Source organism: Saimiri boliviensis, chromosome 9, assembly GCF_048565385.1.
Source record: "Saimiri boliviensis isolate mSaiBol1 chromosome 9, mSaiBol1.pri, whole genome shotgun sequence".
NCBI classification, from domain to species: domain Eukaryota; kingdom Metazoa; phylum Chordata; class Mammalia; order Primates; family Cebidae; genus Saimiri; species Saimiri boliviensis.
This window is the reverse complement of record NC_133457.1, coordinates 23210264-23238139: the sequence shown is the minus strand read 5'-3', so window position 1 is coordinate 23238139 and position 27876 is coordinate 23210264. Positions and strand designations below refer to the sequence as shown.

At 43.0% G+C, this 27876-nt stretch overlaps 1 long non-coding RNA gene and 1 pseudogene across 1 annotated transcript in view; one reads left to right on the top strand and one right to left on the bottom strand.

Moving 5' to 3' along the window:
• The window catches only part of LOC141585602 (uncharacterized), a 142964-nt gene that overhangs the window by 77652 nt on the left and 37436 nt on the right, over positions 1 to 27876 (top strand). The window contains exon 2 of the long non-coding RNA XR_012519157.1: positions 7384 to 7527. This is a non-coding gene — a long non-coding RNA (uncharacterized LOC141585602). The remainder of the gene's footprint in view (positions 1 to 7383; positions 7528 to 27876) is intronic.
• LOC101035436 (ATM interactor pseudogene) lies at positions 367 to 2408 on the bottom strand (annotated as a pseudogene).

The following is a 27876-nucleotide window of genomic DNA, read 5'->3' as shown; positions in this document are numbered from 1 at the left end:
CAATTTTTTTATTTTTTATACATACAGGGGTGGTCTCACTGTATTACCCAGGCTGTTCTTGAATTCCTGGCCTTGAGTGATCCTCCCACCTTGGCCTCCCAAAGTGCTGGGATTACAGGCATGAACCACCACACCCCACATGAAAGAGAAAATCTTTTTTTTTTTTTAGATCAACATCTCATACTTTATAATAGACTCACATTTATACACAAATTTCATGTTTACATTACAAAAGTCAAAGAACTGCAAAGAAGCTAAGCAACTGCATCATCGACTACATTCAATAGAATACTGTTGTCCCCATTCTGTAGTTTGATCCAGAGGAAATGGTAGATGCTGTCTCACACATGGACTCCACTTTTGGTTTTAGAAGTTGGAGGCTGCGTGTGGTTCAGCAGAGGTCTGGGTTTCTATGAAGCTGAACTGAGACTCCATCGTGTTCCATGCCAGATCAGCCAGAAGAAAGTCGGCCATCGCAGTTTGAATTTCATTGCTGGTGAAGAACAAGTTCCCCAGGGTTTCAAACGCAGAACTCATGGTCTGTGTTTCTGTAATGTTCAATTGAACTTTGCTTTCTAGAGCAGGTATATTTTTAGCAGTGGAGATTCCTTCAGTTTGAGCCTTGGTGTCAGATGAATCAGTACTCATGAAAAAGCTGGAGTGTTTCAGAATACTTCCCAGAGGCAGATGAGGGCTACTATCTGAGAAAAAGTTTAAGTCTGTCTGTGTCTGTGCGTCAAACATCTCAAGGCCTAAGAAGTTAGAATTTCAAAAAAAAAAAAAAAAAAAAAAAAAGAAGTTAGAATTTCCCCTGCACCCGTAGGACTGAGCAGAGGTATCTGCAAGTAGGAAGTCCTTTGAGTCTCTATGTCCAGTGACTCCAAGACCGGCTTAGTGCTCATGGTGCTAAGTTCACTCTCTTCAGTTTGAGTCTGGATATTTGAGGCTGAAAAGAACTCTTCAATATCAAAATCGATTCCAGGATTCTGGGCTGGGCCAGATGGGAGCTGGGTGTCAGGTCCAGGATTTGTATCAGACAAAAGACTATCATGATCCAATCTCTGAGCAGGTAGATTACTTGACAAGATGTTTTCCAAATCACTTAATAAATCCATGGTTTGGGTCTGATTATCTGTCATGCTCTGTGAAGGAAGCATATACTATTCTGTGCACTGAAGTTTATAATTGGTGCAGATTTCTCAATATCTTGATTTAAAGTCTTAGGGTCATTCTGAGGTAACAAACTATGAGTTATTGTCTCTGCTACTAAACTGTTACTTATAATGTTACCTGTAACAACATTATATGATGAATGAACATTCTGAAAAATGTCTCTACACATTGCCGCTTGGTCCATCTGTACGTGGTCTTCTGCTGGACTTTGTATCCCACTGGTTTCAGTTTTTCTGGAGACTCCAACTGACTGGAAACAGGTGTCAATAAATGCATCAGTCTGAGCAGCTATAGATGAAGTTACCTTAGAGCTGGGCAAAAATGTCTGAGTGTGAACACTAATGGGAAGAGACACTTGAGAATCAAACGACAAATCAGTTTGAGAACAAGATGACACAGAGGAATCAGTGCTGGCCCATGTGCAGAAGGTATAAAGTTGTTTTGTGAGGCATAAGACAGATCTGTCTGCACACTGATGGAAGAAATGCTGTTCTTTTGACATGTGTTTCCTAGTTCTTGTAGAAGAGCAGGTGGACTTTTACCCAAGTTCACTTGAACACCTGTACTTACGGGCTTAACAGCAACAGGAGTAGCAGTTTTGAAAAGAGGTAAGCTCTCCTTTAGAGAGCAAGCCTCTGAATCTAGGCCAAGGATCAGAGATCCTACGGACAAGTGCAGCAAGTGCACAGCCCCTGTGGCAGAGCCCTGATGGACACCTACCACCAAGGGCTGGGCTGAGGAGTCAGCTGTAGGCACAAAGACAGGCATAAGAGAAAACTGCATCACTGGTAGTTTAACCAAAGCCACTTCTGAGGATATCTTGGCAGGGTTGTAAGAGGTCTGCTTTTCAGTGTTAGAGCCACAGGAGTCTTCAAAAGATGGTTCTAGCTTTATTTCTGAAGCTTCTAGTTCTTGAGTGTCTAATCTAGGGACTGGCTGGTTGTTCAATGATTTAGTGGTCTTATTGGTAACCTTCTGGTTTTGCAAGCAGTTTTCAATTTTCCTTTTTAAAAACTAGATGGATCCCTGTATTCTACAGGGATCTCGTGGCCAATTCGGTAGATGTAAGACTGCAGTGCTGTTCTACTGGCATAGGGACAGCCACATGTACACGGGAAGATCTTGCCACAGTCCTCTGCGTGTCTTTTCAAGTCCCATTCTGTGCCATATGAATTGCCACACTTACTACATTTGTGCTTCTTCTTAGCATGCATTTTCATAAAGTGCTGTTTTATGAGAAAAAATTGAGAAAATGGTCTGTCAGGGCCTCTGGGGCAGCCTTTGATTGAACAGCAGTAGAATTTCGGTACAGTTTTCAAATCTTTTCTTACTGTTGGATTGACTATGCCATCCTGCAGGCCGTGGCTCTTAGCCACGTGCCTGTTGAGCACCGGACTCTTAGGCAGGATTTTGCCGCTCCCGTGCACGGTGCACAGGATGCTGGTCCGCGCACAAGTTGCTGGTCCGCGCACAGGATGCTGGTCCGCGCACAGGATGCTGGTCCGCGCACAGGATGCTGGTCTGCGCACAGGATGCTGGTCCGCGCACAGGATGCTGGTCCGCACGCCTGGGCAGTTCTCTCTCCAACGGCTGATCAGCTCGCCCGCTGGTAGCGCAGGGGCTGCGGGCTGTTACATTGCCCCTGGTTGCGGCCGGCTGCCCCTCAGTCGGGGTCCCGGGGGCACCCATGGGCCCGAGGCGGTTGCGGCGGCCCCTCTTGTGGCCGTCAGGACGGTCTGGGTGCCTGCTGCCAGCTCACTGCCACCTTCGAGGCCACTATGGCTCCCTCACGGCCGCTGGGCCCAGATCGCAGGCAGAGAAAATATAGAACTAAGGGAGGATCCCAGGCTGAAGGTCAGAAATGAACAAGTATGACTAATTTTCAACCAAAGGTAAACATCAGCTGCAAGAGGAATACCTTCGTAGATTTACTCACTTTCTTCTAGGTTCCTTTCACGTTTGGGGAAGGCTGAAGCAGTTCGCTGACGGTGGTCCTCCTCTTGAGCAAGCCACATACAGTCTCCCTCATCTCATTGATTGGGGCATCGACCATTCTCTGGGGCTCCCACTTCTGGAACCCTCTGGCATAACCACAGTTATTTCCTGGAGTCTGGACTAGCATGCTGCTAGTGAGGGAACGGTCAGAGGTTAAATGCCAGGATGAATCTATTAGTTTTATGAAATGGAAGCTCCAGACCTTCTGTCCTGGAGAAGCCCAGGCTTTGGTGGCTCAGGTCACACTCAGAGTTAGGGGCACCAGATGAGGACTCATTGCAACTCTTATAACTGGAAGAATAGTTCATAACACTGCTCTGTTAATGGCATGTAAATGAAAGGACGGGTCTCTTACTACATGTAATTTCTAGTGGTCCACAGTTTTCTTTTAAGCAGAGTTAGGCAGACATTTAATTTTTTTTCAATGGCTATCAATGAAAACAGCGTTCCACTAAGTCGTTAGTTGTACTTCCCAAGTGAGTACTTGCCCTGTGGCACATTGTCCCTTAGAGGAAGCAGAGGCATTGTTCTTTTAAAGTGAATAACGTGGACTGTTTTTTCATATTCAAATGTGAAATGAATAAAACGTGGCTAACAAGCAATTACAATTTCAGTCTTTCTCTTCAGCCTAAGACTTAGGTATATCTTAACAGGACTGAAAATACTAGCATGTGGTAAATAAAAGAATTGATTGTGTCCTCAGTCTTAATGGTAATTCAGCTGGGTGTAAAATTCTATCAACTGATGAGTGGATAAACAAAATATGGTATATCCATAAAATGGAATATTATTAACTAATAAAAAGAAGTAGTGATGCGTGCTGCAACATTGGACAAAACTTGAAAACATTATGTTAAGTGAAAGAAAACAGATACAAAAGACCATGTATTGTATGAGTCCATTTATATAAAATATCCAAGATTGGCAAATCTGTAGACATAGAAAGTAAGCTAATAGATGCCTAGGGTTGACAGTGGGGTGGGGTGATTGGGGAATGGTGGCTAGAGCATATGGGTTGTCTTCTTGGGCTAATGAAATATTCTAAAATGGGTCATGGTGATGGATGCATAACTGTGACTCTAATAAAAGCCATTGAATTGAATTGTACACTTCAAATGATTGCATTATGTGTGAATGATACTTTGATAAACCTGTTTGTTTTTAAGTAGCCGTGGGCAGCCACTCTTTTCTGGGAATATGCTTACATTTAGGACCCTCTTTTTGGTCTCCTCTTTGTGGTTCTAATATTCCTGGCTTGTTTTGTTTTTCAGACGGAGTTTCGCTCTTGTTACCCAGGCTGGAGTGCAATGGCGCGATCTCGGCTCACCGCAACCTCTGCCTCCTGGGTTCAGGCAATTCTCCTGCCTCAGCCTCCTGAGTAGCTGGGATTACAGGCACGCGCCACCATGCCCAGCTAATTTTTTGCATTTTTAGTAGAGACGGGGTTTCACCATGTTGACCAGGATGGTCTCGATCTCTTGACCTCGTGATCCGCCCGCCTTGGCCTCCTAAAGTGCTGGGATTACAGGCTTGAGCCACCGCGCCCGGCCTTCCTGGCTTGTTTTTAATGCCTTCCTTTCATTGCTCTATTTGAAATCTCCTTTTTGTTTTATTGTACTGAGCTTTTCATTTGCCTCGCGGCTCTGCTTGCTCTCTTAATTTTGGTGAGTCTGCCAACTTTTGGCGACCATCCTTCTTTTTTCTCCAGCTCCTGGCAGTCCCATCCACAGGCTTCCCCCATGATCTTGCCTAACAGATGAGGAATGCAACAGAGACAGACCCGTGCTGTCCTCCATAGTGGCTTTTCCTTGGACCATAAGAGGAGCTTGGTTATTTTTCCTTACTGCAACTATCTTTTGTGAGTACAGTTCTTTCACAAGGCAGCTTTCCCACTCACTATTATACTTGCTTTTCACAGTAATCCTGTGAAGTGAATACAATAAGTGTTATCCTCCTTGTTTTACATGTGAGGAAACAGCTCAAAGAGGTTAGCCAGGCTCCAGGTCACACACAGGCTCATACGACTCAGATTTTTCTGATGCTAGCTCTATTATACTTTCCATTGATTCAGGGTTTCCCAACATAAAATTCTAGGATTAATCCTTTACTCTTAATAAATTGCTTTCTTTAATCTCTGTTCTTCTCTCATGTTTATTGAGCATCTGCTGTGTGTCAGACACTATTAGGTGCTGGAGATATGTTTGAGAAAAAAGAGTCCCAGCCGTACAAACTATCAGAGAAAGTAGACATGCCTCTCTCCTTATCTTTGCCCAGATAGTATCTCCACCACCACCCAAAACCCCCACCTCCCATACTCCGCTACCACCCACCATCTGGCATGACTTCTGTCTCCTCTCTACAAGGTTAATGTCTATCTAACTTTGAAGGCTCTCCTACCTAGAGTAACACACCTTCCTGAGAATACACAATCCCCAGGGGCTTTTCTCTATTTTCCTTTGTTGTTACATATAGGTTTTAAGTGAAGGCAACCATGAGCTAAGTGCTACTCCCCTGCCATATTCAGAAAAAAAGAAAATAAATGATCCTCTGAACCTGAAAGGGCTCAGAGCAGAGATATGCAAAGTCATCTTAAAGAGACAGAGTGGCTCCCAGGTGGCCCAACTGCTGGTAACTTGATTGAATGTACTAAAGTATCTAAAGAAAGAAATCATCGTGAAGAGGGGGTTGGTCGGCCAGGGAAATTAGAAAAGGGACAGTCCCTGAAGCAAATGTTGCTGGTGCCGTTCAAATGTTATTCAGGGAAAGGGGTGCCCAGCCAGCATGCAAGACAGGAATGACTATTGTAGACATGGTCCAGTGGCTACCAAAATCTTCTGGGACCAAGCCCCTGACTCGTGTAACTCCCATCTGTTGCTCTGATGCCATGACCAGATAACCAGCCTTTAAACTGGCTTCCCTTGCTTGCCTGTGGGGAAGAAGGGGCTGTTCAAGCTGGCATATTATCTGGCCTACCCAACAGTTCCTTTCTCACTGGGAGTTAATAAATGAGCAGTGGCCTTATGCATCAGCATGGGAGTCTTTGGGAGATGGTTAGGTCATGAGAGCAGATTACTCATGAATGGGATTCGTACCCTTAGGAAAGAGGCCCCAGAAAGCTGCCTTGCCCCTTTGATCATGTAAGGACACAGCGAGAAGATGCCATGTGTATTAGTTAGGGTTCTCCAGAGGGACAGAACTAATATATATATATATAATTATAATATATATATACACACATGTGTATATACATATACATGCACACATATACAAATACATATATATGTATACACACATATATATATATATGTATGGGAATTTATTAAGTATTACCTCACACAATCACAAGGTTGCACAATAGGCCATCTGCAGGCTGAGGAGCAAGGAGAGCCAGTCCGAGTTCCAAAACTGAAGAACTTGGAGTTTGATGTTCGAGGACAGGAAGCATCTGGCATAGGAGAAGGATGTAGGCTGGGAGGCTAGGCCAGCCTCTCTGTTCACATTTTTCTGCCAGCTTATATTCTAGCAGCGCTGGCAGCTGATTAGATTGTGCCCACCCAGATTGAGGGTGGGTCTGCCTTTCCCACCCCATTGACTCAAATGTTAATCTCCTTTGGCAACACCCTCACAGACACACCCAGTATCTATACTTTGTATCCTTCAATCCAGTCAAGTTGGCACTCAGTGTTAACCATCACACTGTGTATGGACTGGAAAGCAGACCCTCAGCAGATACCAAATGTGAAGGTGCCCTGAGCTTGTACTTCCCAGCCTCCAGAATTGTGAGAAATAAATTTTTGTTGTTTGTAAGTCACTCAGTCTATGGACTGAGACACATAAGTTAGCCTCAGTCAAATCTAGAACAGACAAAGTGACTTAACAAAACCTCATAAAAGCTGTTGTTTATCTCACTAAGGCCACCCTGCACTGCCCTAAATCAGTGAAAATGGCACTTTATGTGGCTGAGTGGGTGATATACCCACTTCCTTCAAACCCCTAAATCTAACAACAAATTATAATTGGTTGATACATTATCCTAGAGGGAAGACTTGAAGAAAACCCAGGCCTGACCCCTGCTTGCTTGTGGCTTAAGCACTTCTATAATTTTGGTTGCTGTTGTAATAAAGCCAGATTATCAAGGCTATGACATTTGTCAAGGGAAACCTGGGAAAAATGATCATTTGAGTAAATGAATTTTTATTTTTATTTTTATTTCAGATGAAGTCTCTCACTCTGTCACCCAGGCTATAGTCAGTGGTGCGATCTTGGCTCACTGCAACTTCCACCTTCTAAGTTCAAGTGATTTCTTGTGCCTCAGCCTACCAAGTAGCTGGAACTACAGGCATGCGCCACCATTACCAGGTAAATTTTTGTATTTTTAGGAGAGACTAGGTTACACCATGTTGGCCAAGTTGATCTTAAACTCCTGACTCAGGTTATTGCCCTCCTTGTCCTACCAAAGTGCTGGGATTATAGGCGTGAGCCACCACACCCTGCCAAAAATGCATTTTAAAATATATTTAGTTGCAACCATTTTGGTAGGCAATGTCCTTACTCAGCATTTAATGTAATTTTCAAAAGCTGAATCCATTTTAAAGCTCTGCAATTTGGAACTGCAACAAAAGTCCATCTGTGGAGGTGGAACATCCACAGAAGTCCCTGTGTCATTGCATATGGCTCCGTTGTGCATAGGGAGGGTAAATGGCTTGTTTAAATTTTTTGTGTGTGTGCATAGTGGTTTATCTAAATTTTATTATTTGACCTTGTATGATTTGTAGAGGTTCATTTAAACCATGAAATACCATTGATTGGAAGAAGTAGCTATTTTAGTCCATAGAGAGTGTCGTGAGTCAACTTGACCAACAAATTGGCCTTGATGACAGAGCCCTGCACAGATGCAGAAAAGTACACTCTAGCAGCTAGAGGTTAATGATAAATAATGAGTTTCTTACATTAAGATCTCTTCTAATTTAAGAAAGAAAAATCACATTTGGTAACACAATAGTTCAGGGATATCTGTGTTTTCAGGCACAGACAAAATTGGAAAGAACTGTGAAGATTAAAGGAAATTTTAGGTTTTTCTATAATGTACACTGTGTTCTAGCAGGAAAAAAAATAGTATCAGGTTGAAGTAAATTAGCTTAATTCTGTTACCTGAATGTGTTCACTAGTAGATTCTTTCTTCCATTTGTTAACTAATTGAATATAAATTCCATTAAAGGGCATTGGATTCATTTTTCATTTGAATGAAAGGAGCTCAATTTCCTAAAAGAATTGGCCTTCGAGAATTCTTAACGCACTGCTAAAAGTGCTCTAAGTTTGCAATTCAAACCCAAAGGGAGGCGATATTTCATGTGATGAACACACACATATACATACACACATGTGCGCACACACACATGATGAGTTAAATTTAAGAATTTACATTATGAAATAAATTAGTTGTCAGATTATTGTGAATTACAGATCCCCAACAAGAAGGTAATTCTGGCTTCCTTTTCCCTCCTAACAAGTGGGTTAGGCTTATGAAGAACATACTAAAAAAATAAACAATCTAAGGCTTAATTATTACATTTCAAATGGCTGGAGGCTTTTGGCAAGATGAGGAGAAAATTTAAAAACAAAAAAATGAGAAAATTTAAAAACGTAATGTATTTACATTTTTAATATTTAAAATTATCGTAATGTAGAAGGAGAAAATTTGTAGTTTTAATCGGGAATATATTTGAACAAGTAAATTTTAGTTTAAACATTGGTAAACTTGAATTTTAATCTGAAATTAAGCCCTTATGGAATTACACTATCACTCCCATTTTTTGTTGTTGCGGTTTTTGAGACAGTCTTGCTCTTTTGCCCAGGCTGGAGTGCAGTGCAGTGGCATGATCTCAGTTCACTGCAACCTCTGCCTCCTAGGTTCAAGTGATTCTCCTGCCTCAGTATACTGAGCAGCTGGGATTACAGGCACCCGCTACCCTGCCTGGCTAATTAAAAAAAATTTTTTTTTTTTTTTTTTTTTTTTTTTGAGACACAGTTTCGCTCTTGTTACCCAGGCTGGAGTGCAATGGCACGGTCTCGGCTCACCGCAACCTCCGCCTCCTGGGTTCAAGCAATTCTCCTGCCTCAGCCTCCTGAGTAGCTGGGATTACAGGCAAGCGCCACCATGCCCAGCTAATTTTTTGTATTTTTAGTAGAGACGGGGTTTCACCATCTTGACCAGGATGGTCTCGATCTCTCGACCTCGTGATCCACCCGCCTCGGCCTCCCAAAGTGCTGGGATTACAGGCTTGAGCCACCGCGCCTGGCCCTTAAAAATATTTTTAATGGAAACAGGGTTTCACCATGTTGGCCAAGCTGGTCTTAAACTCCTGGCCTCAAGTGATCCACTTGCCTTGGCCTCCCAAAGTGTTCGCATTACAGGGCTTAGCCACTGTACCCAGCCTGTCCCATGTCATATAATCATCAATTTTTATGTAGGGGTTACATTACTGCAAAAGAAAAAAAATAGATATGGTTCCTTCATTCTCCCATGATAGCTAAATGAATGTCTTTTTTTTTTTTTAATTTTTAAAAATTTTACTTTTAAGATCTGGAATACATGTGCAGAGTGTGCAGGTTTGTTACATAGGTAAACATGGTGCCATGGTGGTTTGCTGCACCTATCAACCTGTCATCTAGGTTTTAAGACCCGCATGCAGTAGGTATTTGTTCTAATGCTCTCCCTCCCCTAGTACCCTCTCAACAGGCCCCTGTGTGTGATGTTCCCCTCCCTGTGTCCGTGTGCTCTTGTTGTTCAACTCCCACTTATGAGTGAACATGTGGTGTTTGTCTTTTTGTTCCTGTGTTTGCTGAGAATGTCTCAGTTGGACATACAGTTATCTAAGGTCTTCTCCCATTAAAGGCCTCCTAGTTACCCTCTAGTCAAACAGATGAGTGTCAACTCTACAGTGCTTGCTGGGACCTCATGTCATTCCACAGTCCTGTTTTTGCTTCTGGGTGAGTCACACAAGTCAGTATGCTTAAGGTGAAGGATCTCTGGGAATCATATAGAGCAACTCAGCAGTGTCACAGAATTTAGCTTGGCAGGATAATGCGTTAGTCTGAACCGTTTTACCCATTGTCTTAGCCCTAACCTGTGGGGAAGCTGACTCTTTTAACCTGAGCCTTGATTGGCAACTTGAGCTGCAAATCCTAGGTGCTCCTCTGCAACCTCCTGATACCCATGCCATGTGTCCCATGCCTGGTCTATCTTGAACTCCTGGGTGTTCAGGGTTTCTCCAGCCTGAACCTTCATCTCCATCAGTTCTTGGCCTTCTTGTTCTAGTTCTTTTGAAGTCTTTGGTCTTTTTGCTTTCATTTTTCTCAGTCTTCACAAATAAGGTCTTGGGACCATACTAGCTGTTAAGATGGGGAATAGAGGGGGTAGCTGCTTTTGGGCTCAAAAGTGCTAGCAGCTGGATCCTTCCTTCCTCTCTTCTCTCCAGAAGAGGGGGAGGAAAGGGTTTGATAGGTGGGTGCGATTTTACCTGCAAAAGTAAAGATATTGTGAAAGCTAGTGAGGCTTTTTGGTAAACTTTAAAGTCAAAGAGTTTACCAAAGGATCATGGAAAGTTTTTGATTGGGGAGCTCTAGGGTGTCTCTGATTGGTGGCTTCAGTAGGAGGAAGCCAAAAGCAGGCTTTTTAGGTGCTAGGCTCCGGAAATAAAGAGAGCCTCCTGGTTTCCTTCTCAACGGTCTCACCCACTTCCTAAGCCTGGAGAATGGGCAGGGACTCTGGTAAAAGCCTGACCCTAAATCTTCCTGTGGGTTTTTGTTTTTAGGATCCTGACCTATACATTATATGTAGTGCTGGAGAGCAAGAAATCCTAAGCAGTAATGGCTTCCATTGCCCAATGGTCTGGGGGGATATTAATTTTGATCTTAATTCCCTTGTGTTTTCCCATCTTATAATGGGGTGATCGTCTAAATGAAAGCATTATGATGTGGCATTGTCCCACCAAGCATTATGATGTGGCATTGTCCCATTGTCCCAAACCACTGTCACCACCCAAATGTTAGTGTGTTGCCTACAAATGTCAACCAACTCTATTGGTCACCCATCCTAGCATGCCTACACTGTGAGTCCAGCAGAATTTCTTAAGAGCCATTTATGTATTTTATTTTATTGGCCACAAGCAGAAGGACAGCTGACCCCTGGTATTCCTAAAGCCAGCCCCTGCTAACCACAAGCTCCCTCGAACCCCCTGACCTTCCCAGGAGACCTTATCTTGGACTTGTCACTTCCATTCATTAAGGGCAATATAAACCTCAGGGCTATTGGGAAAGGCTATTTCAGCAGACCCCAAGTTCTCTGTGACCATCACTATACAAGGCTGTAGGGTGGGGCCTGTCATTTCGTTCCAGTTGTTCTCACCGAGACTTGGCCATTAGAAACTCCTCTGGGAGGAAACTCTTCTTCTTTTATGTAGATGCTTTATCTACAAAAAGCTTGACCTCATGATTGTGGGACCCTTTCTGTACCCTTGAAGCTGTCAGGACATGCATGTGAGTCAACTGGTGGCATTCCATCATGACAACTCTTCACCCATTTCTCACCAGGCAAATTCATTTTAGGTTAAGGTTGATAGCATTTATGCTTCAGTTCCTTTAGATGTATGTATAACTGCTGAGCCACCAGAGATATAATAGGTACCACAAACCAACATGCAAATTTCCAAAGGACTTAGCAGAAAAGTGCTTACAGACTCTTGAACTCTTCACCTACGTCAAGGGCACATAAAACATTGATGAGAGTAGAGACATAGAGTTGGTGAAGTGGATTTTGGAAATTGTTGTTGGTGCATTAAGAATCTGATCCCAGCTGGGTGTGGTGGCTCACGCCTCTAATCCCAGCACTTTGGAAGACCAAGGTGAGCAGATCACGAGGTAAGGAGTTCAAGACCAGTCTGACCAACATGGTGAAACCCCGTCTCTACTAAAATTACAAAAATTAGCTGGGCGTGGTGGTGGGCATCTGTAATTCCAGCTAATCGGGAAGCTGAGGCAGGAGATTGTTTGAATTGAAAGTGCTGAGTCAGAATACAGAGAAGTGGCTTTGAAGTTCCCTGACAAGGAGCTGTCCAAATGGAGGCACCTGGGCTAGGAAGCCGAGATTTGGGGCTCAGAAGTGCTAGCAGCTGGATCCTTCCTTCCTCTCTTCTCTCCATAAGAGGAGGAGGAAAGGGTCACACCATTGCAGTGAGACGAGGTCACACCGTTGCACTCCAGCCTGGGTGACGGGGAAAGACTCTGTCTAAAAACAAAAACCAAAAAACAAACAACAACAACAACAAAAAGAATCTGATTCTGATCCCCAGAAAAGGGCAAGGACTCCTCCTAACATCTCAAACCCAGTGAAAGAGGCTTCAAGACAACCTTGGGATAGCTAGATGGGGGCAGAGGGGTCTTCTACAGCTGGGTCATGGCAGTCTGCTGTCAACTTTGGTCTGAGAAGTAAACCAAAATGTTGAAGGGTGGACTGGCCAACAGCTTTGGTTGTCAGCAAAGGGGTTGGGTCGGGATAGGACCAGATGGCACTCATAGACTTCGTAAGCATATATTTCGTGTGCTCCAAATGTAGGTTACAGCATAAGAAAGAGCTGGGGGCAAATAAAGCTGAGAGGATGTGAAGTTCTGGCTGGCTTTTTAGAGGCTAGTATCCAAAGTCAGGTGCTGACAGAATAGAGATGAATTCACCTGGGGCATGATTGCTGCCAGCTGGATAACCTATGTCTTGTTTTGGGGAGTAGGGTGGAGGTGGGCAGAGCTCTCCAAAGAATCCACAAAACACCCACAGGAGGAAGCCCCCACTTTAAACACCTACCAGACCTGGAAAGCTTGGAGCCAGAAGATGATAGAACAAGTCAATTGAGAAATTTTCTGTGACCCTCTGACCCTGGAGAGATTAGAAGCTACTGCAGCAAAAGGGTGGGCCAGGGATCAGTGCGCAGGGGCCAGAGAGACCAGCACAGGCTTTCTCCAAAGTGAAGTTCCTGTCAGCGGCGAGTCCTGGGTAGCCACAGACCCAAGAGGGACAGTTTCAACTTGAAGTCACAGTTGGAGTGTTTAATTTGATGCTGGCCAGATATATTAAGGTAAGTGCTCAGAATGGACAAGTGCTGAGTCAGAGTAGAGAGAAGTGGCTTTGAAGTTCCCTGACAAGGAGCCATCCAAATGGAGGCACCTGGGCTAGGAATCAGTGAGGTGTAACAGCACAGGCAGCCTGGGGCAGCTTCCCCATGAGGCCTGCCAGTCTAAGCCTCTGTCATTGCTCATAGACAGGCCTGAAAAATCACCCAAAGGATTTTGACCTGGAGCTAGACTTCCAAAGGATAACTTGATGATGTCTCTAACACAGATCTTTATGACAAGTCTGTAGCTTCTACAAAGAGTGAGAGACAGACATGCTTCTAAGGACCAAGATCTTCCCCACCTCATTTTTTTTAATTAAAAAAAAAATTAGAGACGGGATTTCACCATGTTTCCCAGGCTGGTCTTGAACTCGGAGCTCAGGCAATCCACCTGCCTTCACCTCCCAAAGTGCTAGAATTACAGGTGTGACCCACCACACCAGGCCAGGACTGAGATCTTAAACCTGAAACACTTTCTTCCTGCAGTGTCACTAGGAAAACAAATCCACAAATCCAAATCCTGGATAAACCTAGCTTTATCCAGGAGGGTGTGGGCCATCCCCTCTATGGGGACTTAGGTAGCCAGGAAAGCCTTTGTGGAAACGTGTGCCTTCCTCCCTTTCACCAGCTCCCCTCCCTCGTGAGGGGTTCCAGGGATGCCAAGTGCTCCACAGTTCACGCCACCCTGTTGGGGTTACAGGGCGGTGGTGGGGGGGTGGTGGGGAACGTTTAACACAAGGTAATTCCTGGGTTATATTAAGTGAAGGTGAGGGTCATTTTAACCAAGCAATTGGCAACTCCAGAGATTTCTGTGTTATGAAGTACGGTTTGGATCTGGGGTCAGAATGCCAGGTTTAGAATCCCAGCTCTGTATCTTATTGGCCATGTATCTTGGGTTAATTACATAAATTCACTGAACCTCAGTTTTCTCATCTGTAGAATAAGCATCTCACTAACACCTGCCTTATGTAGTTGTTAGAATTAAATGAGTTAATGCATGTGAAGTGCCTAGCCTGTGCCCAGCCCACAATGTATGCCCAATGGCAGTCACTATTGTGGGCTTATTTGGCTGTCTCAGGGAGAGGAGCAGCAGATGGAAAAGCTGAGGGTGCAGGTGATGGGCATTTTGCTGCTTCATAGTTCCTTGAATGTTCCTCCTGAATCTAGAAGCTCAATTCCCAGAGAGAAAAGAACTTTTCCTCAATCAAGGGTAATAGAGTAATTTCAGCTCCCTGCTTGAGTCTTCTTCAAGGTAAACAGTCATGCCATAGGGTGCTATATGGTAAACACACCTGGTAGCAATAACTTAAGCATACCTTTGCTAATGACCCTGCAGGGCAGACGCACCTGAGTGTATGTTCCCAGCTAGGGAATCCTACAGTGGCCAACCTGGAGATTCGCTCCTTGTCTATGAGGAGCAGCTGGGCCTGCAGCCCATCCCATGGAACATGGACCATACAGGGCATTGAGGCCCCAAACTTTGGCTTGAATGAAGGTGGCTAGGTGGAGATTGTTAGGGAAGGGGCTCTAAGTGAAAATGCTGTATAAACTACATGCCTTTTGCAAGCAGTTTGGTTCTTCTGCACAGCTCATCGTCACTGGACTCTCTCCCCTGTATGTAAGCTCCCAGTAGAAGTCATACCTCATTTGCTGGCTCTGGGTCGCTTCTTTGGCCTCTTGAAACTGGTGCCCTCCCCACTGGAGCTGATAGGGATTTGGCACAACAGGCACGTGCATAGAACTACCTACTACACAAGAAGGGATGTCCCACTTGTCTACGAGTAAAGTTGGTCTAAGAGTGGCTACTAGATGGCTTCAAGAAAGAAAACCAACCTGGTTCTGACAGTCCTTATTTGCTACTATTCATAGTAGTGAAAGTGCAAATGACTTAGGATCAACTACAGAGACATCTGCTAAGAAAAAAAGGTTCTCTGCTCTCTACGATTAGTGATTATTCTTTAAATTGGCCCATAATATTTTATTAATAAATTAAAAATTATGTTCCAAATGAATGTTTAATCAAATAATGCAAGATGAAAAATATTGTCAAAATATCCATGACCACACGAAGAAACAACTGAGATGTCCCTTCTCCAAATTGCCAGAGTGCCTCCTTATCTGTTCATGCTGCTTTGCCAACTCAGTTACTGCTAACACTACTATATCAAGTTCCACATATATCACTAGGTACTCCTCACAGTTCTTGCCAAATATCTACGTTAAATTGGCTTGCCTATTAATGAACTTATATGCTGTTTTATTAATTTCACACATGGGTTGTACACATGTTCTCTTCAAGTTGAAAGTTTACACAAAACAGAAGCTTTACAAACCTGTGTTACTAGGAATCTGCTTTTTTTTTTTTTTTTTTTTTTGAGACTGAGTCTCACTCTGTTGCCCAGGCTGCAGTTCAGTGGTGCAATCTCAGCTTATTGCAGCCTTCTCCCCACCCCAACCCCATCCTGGGTTCAGGCAATTCTCGTGTCTCAGCTTCCTGAGTAGCTGGAATAACAGGTGCCTGCCACCATGCCTGGCTAATTTTTATATTTTCAGTAGAGATGGGGTTTCACCATGTTGGCCAGGCTGGTTTCAAACTTCAAGTGATTTCCCCGCCTTGGCCTTTCAAAGTACTGGGATTACAGGCATGAGCCACTGTGCCCAGCCCGGAATCTGCTCTAAGTTCAAGAATTCTATAATTACGTTTTATTTTATTTTTGTTTTTAGGAAGAATATAGATGACATGGAGGGAGTTGGGAAAGGCAGGAAATGATTACAGAAACATTTCTTTAGTTTGAAATTGTAAGTTTATGCTCAGGGGGCCTTTTATTAGTTCTTGGCATTGCTTTTGCTAGACACTTGGGTATGTTTAGTCATCACCATACTCAAGAGGAAAACTAAACAGCCAAGGGATCAAGAGTAGTCAAGAAATCAGACAAGGATATTCAGCCAGGCAGCACTCAGGGAACCAAAGCCCTAAGTTCCTGAAGAGTCCAGGGAAGGAAGCAGGACAATTGAGGCACTCCTAGGGGAACACGACCAGCAAGCTGAAGGAAATTGAGAGGTTTTCTAAGAAAAATTATTAAGGGAGAAAAGTATGAGTTATATGAATAGTAGAAACTTGATAAATATGACTGAAATGGAGCTTAATTATTTTGATAATTATAATGTATTGTCAACCAAGTGTTGGCAAGATGATGCATTGCAAATAGTAACAGATTAACATTATGGAGGGAAAAGGAGTGTCTATGTGAATACACAGAGGGCTGAGAAAAGTAGGCATAAGGAAAGGTAAGGGGAATATCAGGGTAGGAAGAAAAACACTTGCAAACCTGATTGTGAACTAGTCTTGCAAGGGTAGCAGTGGTGATGACTCCAGAATTCAACAGTTGGGGAGTTATGTACCTTCTCTTGGGGCTACTAGTGACTAAAGACATGACATATGACAATCACACTGAGCTGTCCCTGGTGATCTCACAGAGCTTTTGGACCTCTGGGTTTTCACTTGCTCAGCATCCAGAGTGTCCTTCAGGGAACTAGCCCTCCTCCAAAATATGCAGTCTGTGGGAATGTCAGCTGTATCTCTTCAGCTCCACAAGAGGTATGCATGTGTGCAACCCAAATTCTCCATCAGTTAGACTCCTGGTCACAATTACTGTGTACTTGCTATGTGCCAGGAACTGTTTTTAGGGATTTACATATACTAACTCATCTAAACTTCAGAACAACTCTATGAGGTAGTTACATTTTACAGACAAGCTAACTGAGGTAAAGAGCGGTTAAATGACTTGCTCAAAGTCACACAGCTCGTAAGAGGAAAAGTCAGATTTGAACCTGAGCAGTCTAGTTCCTGCTGGCTGCAGGGAAGACAAGGGAAAGAGGCTATTTTAACTTTTCCAGCGTTTAAAGCAGAGTAAGGCAAGCAAAGTTGAGAGATACTGAATGAGTCAACTATGATGCCTGCTGAATCTGTCTGGTCAGTTTCCTCTTCCCCTGCTGTTAATTATTTCTTCCTGTCTGTTGTGGCTTTTTATGTGATTTAAATAATTCTCCAATGTCACACTCATTGCTTCACGAACCACATCATTTATGAGACTTGCAATTTCACTTTGCAATTGATTGCATTGTAGTCTTTGTAGTCATGAATATCATCTGAAAGTGGCAGGTACATTTATAGTATCTGGCAGGCGATGAGAGACTGACCCCACATCTTTGATTGATAGCTGGTATAGATACTAGTGTGCTTGGGCAGGGATGTTTCAGTGGGGGATGATTTAAATAAATGGATAGCTCAGGAGGGCATTTTAATAACATATTTACTTTCCTACATAACCTGATAACCCAAGTTCTTGTGTAATGAATACTAGGATTATCATGTGAAATTTGCAGATGGCAGGATGAAATCACTTTTGTCAGACCCAGACAAAATAGGGCCAGAAAAGCATGAAAGAGAGGAGGCCCATGCTTACATATTTGAGATAAGAAAGTCAAAGGACTTTCAGCCAGCGCGGTAGCTCTCGCCTGCAATCCTAGCACTTTGGGAGGTTGAGGTGGGTGCATCATCTGAGGTGAGACCAGCCTGGCCAACATGGTGAAACCCTGTCTCTACTAAAATTATAAAAATTAGCTGGGCCGCTTTGGCATGTGCCTACAATCCCAGCTGCTAGGAGGCTAAGGCAGGAGAATTGCTTGAACCGGGGAGGCGGAAGTTGCAGTGAGCCAAGATTGCACCAGCCTAAGGGACAAAAAAGTAAAACCCCGTCTCAAAAAAACAAAAACAAAACGAAACAAAAACCAGCAACTTTCTGCAAACCCTTTCACACCTCCTGCTTTGATAAGGCTTATCATTAGACATGCTTTAGGATTGGCAATGTTCTTAGAAGAACACTTGCCCAGTAGTGGAATCTCCACCAATAACTGACAACAGCTCTGGCTTTGAAACTCTGGAACCAATAAACTCTGTTCTAAGCAGCTTAATGTAAATCTCTTTTTGCTTATAAAACGCTCCCCTTATCCTTCTCTCACCAAATGGGCTGGTGGCTTGCCATTCTGTGCATTCCAGATATAATCCTGAGTAAACACAACACATTTAGACATAATTTTCTCTGTCTTTATTTAGGTTGACAATAAAAATGTCTTGAATATAGTACACAGTAACCTAATCCTTAATTCCCCTCAGCCCCACATCTGCCTTAAGGAGGATATTCAAAGAACACTGATACCATTAATAATGGCAACAAGAAAGATCTGTTGGCTTGAGGCACACTTGGCTCAGGCCTGTGCATCCCTCAGTCCTTCAGGTTACCCCTCTGTCTATAGCTGGGTTTGATGCCCATTAAAATTCTTCAGTGTCAGCTTTAGATGCAGCTCTCCTTGAGCCACTGCTGCTGTCTTAGATCCCTTTGTGGCTGCCCACAGAACCTGACTGCAGATTCAGTCCTGCTTGTGACTTACATGGAGAGCCTCTATCTGTTGTTCACCAAGGGGTGTCTGTTGAGCATCTGGTGCTGCTGTCTTTATGTGGAAGAAGGTCTACTCTACGAGTGTGTCACAATTCCTTTTTAAATCCTGAAATGGTAACATTATTCCTTCAGTCTTTTGTGATTACATGAAGATGCCTAGGCCATGAAGAAATTTAGAAGGAACCAGGCAGGGTCTTACTTATCCTCTGTGAAAATTAAAATTATCACTGTCATATATCTATATATTTATAAAGATAAGTACATGATAAAGATTTTATTCATTGATCAGTGAGGGATTGGATCAGGTGGACATTACAACCTGAAGAACAGACATTTATATATAGATCAGGAACAGTGAAATGGGCCAGCCACGGTTGCTCACACCTGTAATCCCAGCACTTTGGGAGGCTGAGGCAGTAGGATTGCTCAAGATCGGGAGTTTGAGACTAGGCTAAACAACACAATGAGACAAAAAAATTTTTTTAATTGTTTTAATTAGCTGGGCATGGTGGCACACCTGTAATGCCAGCTACTTGGGAGGCTGAGCTGGGAGGATCACTTGAGCCCAGGAGTTCAAGGTTACAGTGAGTTATGATTGCACCACTGCACTCCAGCCTAGGCTATAGGGCAAGACAGGGAGACCTTGTATCAAAAAAAAAAAAAAAAAAAAAAAAGCAGAAGAAAAGGAAATGAATATATATGAATGCATAAATGGAGACGAACTGGTTTTCCCACAGATATTGGAGATATTGGAGAATCAACTGGACCTCTACCAGACAGGGCAGATTTGCATGTTGAAGGGAATCATTGCTATCAATGAACTACAACTTAAAATAGTTCAAAGGCAATAAAAGGTTGTAATACTGTAAACTGGAGGACTATCTTTGGACAGTGTCTCATTTTCCATTGAAGTACAATTCGTTTACCATAAGTCCCAAAACATCTCTTTTCTTTGACAGCCAAGCAAGGCACTCTAGGTCCCTAACCTCACTGGGATAACCTTGATGCAGTGTTCCTGAGATTACCACTAAATGCTGTTTTTTTTCCTTGTTTCTCTCAGGATGATTTGGTCCTTATGTAAACTGGGCTCCTGGTGTCCTGCATTGAGACTCAGGAAATGATACCCCAAATATGGCACCTTGACATGTTGAACTAAAGAAACAGACTCTCTGACCACCCCTCAATCCCCACCCCCAACCATCTCTCTCCAAAAGCACAGAATGATGCTATTCTCTGATTTCCTTATCAGCCTAGAAACTCAAATCACCCAAGGAAAGCATAATTGCCTTCAATCCCCTCCCTGAAATGTCAAAGCCAGAGAATATTAAAATTCATAGCGCAGAGGAAGAGACTGAAAATTATATATCACACCTAGAATCCAGATGAACTCCAATCCAAACTATTGTCAGTTCTCTGATCCCATTCAATTTCTAAAGGGAATTATTCGCTAGCCATTGTCTGAGTATTGGGCCCATTCATTTCCTCTCCCTTTAAAAAAATTTTTTTTTGAGATGGAGTCTTAACCTGTCACCCAGGCTGGAATGCAGTGATGTGATCTTGGGTCACTGGAACTTCTGCCTCCTGGGTTCAAGCGATTCTCCGGACTCAGCCTCCTGAGTAGTTAGGACTGCAGGTGCCTGCCAACACGCCTGGCTAATTTTTTGTATTTTTGGTAAAGATGGGTTTCACCATGTTGGCCAGGTTGGTCTTGAACTCCTGACCTCAAGCAGTCCATCCACCTTGGCCTCAAAAAGTGCTGGGTTTACAGGTGTGAGCCACTGTGCCCAGCCCATTTTTCCTAATAATCAATTACCCCTCAAAAGAATTGTCCACATTCATCCCCATCTTTTCCTCCCCTGTGAAGAAAGGTGTATAGGCATCTGTACCCTATTGGGTTATTGGATAATCATTCTCCTCTGAGTCCCTATGCTGTGCATGTTAAATAAATTTGTATACCTCCTCCCCACTATGTATCTGTCTATCATGGTTTCATTTCTGTGAACCTTCAGAGTGTGGAGGGGAAGCTTTCTCTTGTCTTCTATACCTGCCATAAACTGCCAGAGATCATATATGAGGCGCACAGGTCAGGCCTTCCCAAGGACCCTCACTGTAATGACAGATGCCGTATGATGTTGGGAGCGGGTACGTGGCTCATTGGTTGCAGCGGGGGAGGCTGCAGGGAAGACAGGATAGGGTCAAGTCGTGAGGTGCCTTCTGTGCCATGCTAAACTATTTGTTCTTGACCTCAAAGGCAAAGGAGAGCAACTGCAGGCTTTTGGATAGGTCAGTTAAGTGAGCAAACTGGAGGTGGTATGAAGGATATATCCCAGTAAAGAAACTGAAGGTTTTTAAGGAGGTGGGAGGGGCGAAGTAGAATGGAGGGACATTAGCTTGTGGAATTGTCTTCAGTAAATGGAAATACATTTTATTTTATGTTTTATTTTTTGAGACAAAGTTTTATTCTCACTGCCCAGGCTGGAGTGCAATGGCATGGTCTCAGCTCATTGTAACCTCTGCCTCCTGGGTTCAAGTGATTCTCCTGCCTCAGACTCCCAGGTAGGTGCCTGCCACCATGCCTGGCTAATTTTTTTTTTATTTTTAGTAGAGATGGGGTTTCACCATATTGGCCAGGCTAGTCTTGAACTCCTAACCTCAGGTGATTCACCCACCTTTGCCTCCCAAAGTGCTGGGATTACAGGCGTGAGCCACTGTGCCTGGCCAGAAATGTCTTTTAAAGAATTTTCCCACACTTTCCCCTCTTCTCTTTAAAATATCTCCAGATTTGCTGCCCACTATTCTTCCCTGCCTTCTTAGGGCTTCCCTTCTTTCCAGCAGTTCCTAAGCAAGGAGAACATTCAGCCTCATCCTCATCCTCAATTGTACCTGAAATACTTGAAAGGGCTCATGCTCTGTGTAAAGATTGTATAGGTCTTCAGGAAGAGGGTCAGGGGATGTCAAAGGCAAAAAAGTGGGACAAAGTAAGGAAATTATTTTTATTCAGGCTATTGGAATAGAGAGAATACTCCAGGTGTGAAGATCAGCAGGGTTGTTTCTTCGTAGACTTTGATAGGAAGGAGTAGACAAGTTACAGAGATGGTGATCTGACAGTAGGGGTTGTTTTGTCATCAGGGGAAGTCCCAGTCTATCAGCTGAACAAGAAACTTTTATCTCTGTGTTTAGCTAGTTTTCAAATTTTGTTTCTAAGAGAGACAGCAGGAGACAATTCAGCAAATCATTTCTAAGAAGAATAGGAATTGGGAGGGTTTGTATCTAGACCTTTCATAGGTAAACAAGGGGATGCAGATCTTACCTAAGTCATATTGGGAAAGACAGAAGATTTTAGAAAACAAAAATCCAGGACTGGGCATGGTGACTCACGTCTGTAATCCTAGCACTTTGGGAGGCTAAGATGGGAGGATGGTTTGAGGTCAGGAGTTTGAAACCACAGTGAGACCCTGTCTCTACAGAAAGTGAAATTAGCCAGGCGTGGTGGCACATGCCTTTAGTCCCAGCTACTTGGGAGAAAGAGGAGGGAGGATGGCTCGAGCCCAGAAGTTCAAGGTTACATTGAGTTATGGTCATGCTAGTGCACTCCAGCCTGAGCAACAGAAAAAGACCCCATCTATTGGTTGGGGGACAGGGGGAGGAAATAAAGAAAGAAAATTAAAAGTCCAGCAAATTAATCCTCCCTGTTATTCAAAAGTACTGGACTCAGGCAACGTTCAATATTGTCAGTTATTATGGATTTATACATCCAAACCCAGTGTGAAGAAAAGAAGGCAAATGTTCAGTGTTGATGAAGAGTCAAACTCTGTAAAATATTTGAAGAGATTTATTCTGAGCAAAATATGAGTGGTCATGGCCCATGACACAGCCCTCAGGAGGTCCTGAGAATATGAGCCCAAGGTGGTTGGGCTACAGCTTGGTTTTGTACATTTTTGGAAGACTTAAGACATCAGTCAGTACATTTAAGATACACATTGGTTCCATCCAGAAGGATGGGACAACTTGAAGGTGGGGTTGAGGGGGTGGGAAGTAGGGCTTCCATGTCATAGGCAGATTCAAAGATTTTCTGATTGGCAATTGGTTGAAAGAGTTTATCTGAAGACCTGGAATCAATAGAAAGGAGTGTTTGGGTTAATATAAGGGGTTTAGAGACCAAGTGTCTCATTATGCACTTGAAGCCTCCAGGCAGCAGGCTTCAGAGAAAATAGGCTTTAAACACTTCTAACCAGACTTAGAGCCTATTCTGTCAGTTTTAAGGTCTCTGTTTTAATGCTAATGCCAGTCAGCTGTGCCTGAATTCCAAAGGGAGGAGGATGTAATGAGGTATGTCTGACCCTCACTTTCCATCATGGCCTGAACTAGATTTTCAGGTGAATATTGGAATCCCCTTGGCCGAGAGGTAGGCCAAAAGGCAGAGTCCATTCAGTTGGTTGGGGGGTGCTTAGGATTTTATTTTTTGGTTGCACTAGGAAGAAGTTGGAGGGCAGATAACCCCGCTCCCAATATTGTAACTCACTCCTTTACAGGGATGAAGACATCCAGTGCCTGTCTGCACCAGACAGGTTCCATTAATGAATGGATAGTGCTGGGCACCAGGGTAACATGGAAAGCAAGTGCCCCATTGAAACTGGGGAAATTGGGTGTGGTGGCTCACGCCTGTAATCCAAGCACTTTGGAGGCCAAGGTTTGCGGATTACCTGAGGTCAGGAGTTCAAGACCAGCCTGACCAATATGGTGAAACCCCGTCTTTATAAAAAATAAATAAATAAATAAATAAACAAATACTAAAAATATATTTAAAAAAAAAAAAAAGAAAGAAAGTGGGGAAATTAGGCTGGGTGTGGTGGCTCACGCCTGTAATCCCAGCACTTTGATAAGCCAAGGCAGGTGGATTACTTGAGATCAAGAGTTTGATGTTCTCACTCATAGGCATGTGTTGAACGATGAGAACACATGCACACAGGGAGGGGAACATCACACACTGAGGTCTGTTGTGGGAAGCTAAGGGAGGGACAGCGGGGGGTGGGGAGTTTGGGAGGGATAACATGGGGAGAAATACCAGATATAGGTGATGGGGAGGAAGGCAGCAAACCACATTGCCATGTATGTACCTGTGTAACAACCCTGCATGTTTTTCACATGTACCCCAAAACCTAAAATTCAATAAAATGTTAAAAAAAAAAAAAAAAAAAAGAGTTCGAGACCAGCATGGCCAACACAGAAAAATCCTGTCTTTACTAAAAATACAAAACTTATCCAGGCATGGTGGCACACACCTGTAATCCCAGTGACTTGGAAGGTTGAGGCACAAGAATCACTTGAACCCAAAAGGCTGAGGTTGCAGTGAGCCAAGATTGTGCCACTGCCTTCCAGCTTGGGTAACAGAGTGAGACTCTCTCTCAAAAAAAAGAAAGTTGGGAAATGCTCCTCACCTCCATATGTGAGAATGTGGGCACAGTATTGAAAGGACTTACTTCCACTTTTTTTTTTTTTTTTTTTTTTTTTTTTTAGAAAAGATGGTAAACCAGACTTTTAAGCAAAATCTCCAAATTAAAACATTGAAGCTAAAATGGCTGGGTGTGGTGGCTCATGCCTGTAATCCCGACATTTTGGAAGGTGAAGGCAGGAGGATTGCTTGAGCCCAGAAAGGATTTTGCAACCAGCTTGGGCCACAAAGGAAGACCCATCTCTACAAAAAAAAATTTTATTTTATTTTATTTTATTTTATTTTATTTTTTTGAGACGGAGTTTTGCTCTTGTTACCAAGGCTGGAGTGCAATGGCGCGATCTCGGCTCACCGCAACCTCTGCCTCCTGGGTTCAGGCAATTCTTCTGCCTCAGCCTCCTGAGTAGCTGGGATTAAAGGCATGAGCCGCCATGCCCAGCTAATTTTTGTATTTCTTTTTAGTAGAGACGGGGTTTCACTATGTTGACTAGGATGGTCTCGATCTCTTGACCTTGTGATCCACCTGCCTTGGCCTCCCAAAGTGCTGGGATTATAGGCATGAGCCACCGCACCTGGCGCAAAAAATTTTTAAAAATTAGTGTGGTAGCTTCTGCCTGTATTCTCAGCTACTAGGGAGGCTGAGTGGGGAGGATCACTTGAGGCTAGGAGGAGGAGGCTGTCATGAGCTGTGATCATGCCACTGCATTCAAGCCTGGGTAATGAAGCAAGACTTTGTCTCAAAACAGACACCACAGACAGAAACCCAAAACACAAAACCAAAGCCAAACAACAACAAAACATTGAAACTAAAGTAAATTTTAGGAAATCATGTCAGAAAATTGACAAGCCATTGTCAGGCTCAGAAAATGCTATCTCAAAGTATTTGAATGGAAGGAGACTGGAAACAAGATCTCTTCAACATCTTGATCTCCTCCCAGTCTCCTGCCTTCCCCACCATCCTCTGCAAAGTGAGTCATAGAAACCAGAATTCTTCACCAAGGTGGGTCATAGAAACTAAAACTCCTCTTCCTCAAGGCAAGTCATAAAACCTAGAAGGATGACATTTTCCCTTCTCTCTTGAAGACCTTTATGTAACAGGTGTCCTAACCTGTGCTGGAGAAGAAAGGAATGCTACACAGACCAAGAAGAACCTGAACACATAGGCCTTGCGTGTTTCCCCGTCAGTCTATTACCATTAGATCATAACCTTCTGTCCAACTGCATTTCTACACAGCTATCCATTCTTTATCCTACCTAAGGATAAAAACAGTTTCCCCTGGAACTTTAGACCTTCATTTCTGAAGGCTCTTGTGTCACACAAAGCTTTGATTAAATAAATTGGTTATGCTTTTCTCTTGTTAACCTGCCTTGTGCTTTAAGAGTGTTAGCTGTTTCCCTCCTATAGGGAGGAAAGATATCATACTTTTCTACCATTATGCCATCAATTTCAACATCCCATCATGATGTTTTCCAGATACAAACTCATTTGAGCTTACTTAACTCTTTTTTTAAATACTTTAATTTCTGGGGTACATGTGCAGAATGTGCAGGTTTGTTGCATAGGTATACATGTGCCATGGTGGTTTGCTGCATCCGTCACCCCATCATCTACATTAGGTGTTTCTCCTAATGCTATCCCTCACCTAGCCCCCCACCCTCCTACTATCCCTCTCGTAGCCCCCCACCCCCTAACAGGCCCCAGTGTGATGTTCCCCTCCCTGTGTCCATGTGTTCTTATCGTTCAACTCCCACTTATGAGTGAGAACATGCAGCGTTTGGTTTTCTGTTCTTGTGTCAGTTTGCTTAGAATGTTTTCCAGCTTCATCCATGTCCCTACAAAGTACACAAACTCATCCTATTTTATGGCTACATATTATTCCATGGTATATATGTGCCACATTTTCTTTATCTAGTCTATAATTGATGGGCATTGGGGTTAGTTCCAAGTCTTTACTATTGTGAACAGTGCTGCAATAAACATACATGTGCATTTGTCTTTTTAATGGAATGATTTATATTCTTTGGGTATGTACTCAGTAATGGGATTGCTGGGTCAAATGGTATTTCTAATTCTAGATCCTTGAGGAATTGCCACACTGTCTTTCACAATGATTGAACTAATTTACACTCCCACCAACAGTGTAAAAACTTTCCTATTTCTTCACATTCTCTCCAGCACCTGTTGTCTCCTGATTTTTTAATGATCACCATTGTAACTGGCGTGAGATGGTATCTCAATGTGGCTTTGATTTGCATTTCTCTAATGACCAGTGATGATGATCTGTTTTTCATATGTTTGTCGGCTGCATAAATGTCTTCTTTTGAAAAGTCTCTGTTCATATCCTTCCCCCACTTTTTGATGGGGTTGCTTTTTTCTTGTACATTTGTTTAAGTTCTTTGTAGATTCTGGATATTAGCCCTTTGTCAGATGGGTAGATTGCAAATTTTTTTTTCCCATTCTGTTGGTTGCTGGTTCACTCTAATGATAGTTTATTTTGCTGTGCAGAAGCTCTTAAGTTTCGTTAATCCCATTTGCCTATTTTCACTTTTGTTGCCATTGCTTTTGGTGTTTTAGCCGTGAAGTCCTTGCCCATACCTATGATCTCACTTAACTCTTTTCAACATCCCATAAGGAGGGCACAGCAGCAATTATATTTTGCAGGAGGAGAGACAGTTGCAGAGGAGTTGAAGGAATTGCTAGGGTCATGTGGCTGACACACTGCCTCACCTGAGTGGGAAACCAGCTCTCCATGACTGCAGCTGCTCTTGCTTGTTACCACACAGACTCCCTAGAGACTGGTCCCAACTCTCCTCTTCTGTTAATAGAAAAATAGGACAGTCATCATTTTATTTTTCAATTCTAAAATTCCAGGCAGGTTCTCTAGTTTTATTTGCAATTCCACAGAGGAATCTAGCAGGTTTGTAAGTTACATCCTTGCTTACTCATTTTAGAAAATGCACCCATTTATTCACTCTCTAGCTGGTTGACTGAGTTTTCAAAAGCCATAGTATCCCACCGTGAAAAATCTAAAATGACAACCAGGACCTTAAGCGACATGAAGGTGAAGAAAAGACAGAATACTAATAATAATTGTTCTATTGATCTCTTGGCCAAGAAGCAAGACAAAAATCAATTATAAATAACAATAGCTTTTAACTAATTGAGCTGTCTTTTCTCTTAAAATTAAGGTAAAAGCCAAATTGTAGATGGCTGGAGATAGAATAAATTTTAGTTTCCAGAAAGGCTCTTTCAGCAGTCATATAAGTAATAAATAGATTCTATCAGGTTCCTTTTCTCTGACCTTCTCCTGCCGTCCTGTCTCCCATGCCTCATTCTTCTCTGAATTGAGTCATAGAATCTAGAATTCATCAGCCAGGTGCAGTGGCTCATGCCTGTAATCCCAGCATTTTGGGAGGCCAAGGCGGGCGGTCACGAAGTTAGGAGTTCAAGATTACCATGAGACTGATAAATACTACTTTATAAATCTGTATTTTGACCTGATAACAACTTAACACTATTTGCATAAACAAACAAACCAGCAAAAAGAAAATAAAAATTCTGTGCCTTAACTTTGTCTCTCTATTTTTTAACTTCTTGTAGTTTCTATTTATATTTTATTGTACTATGTGTGTC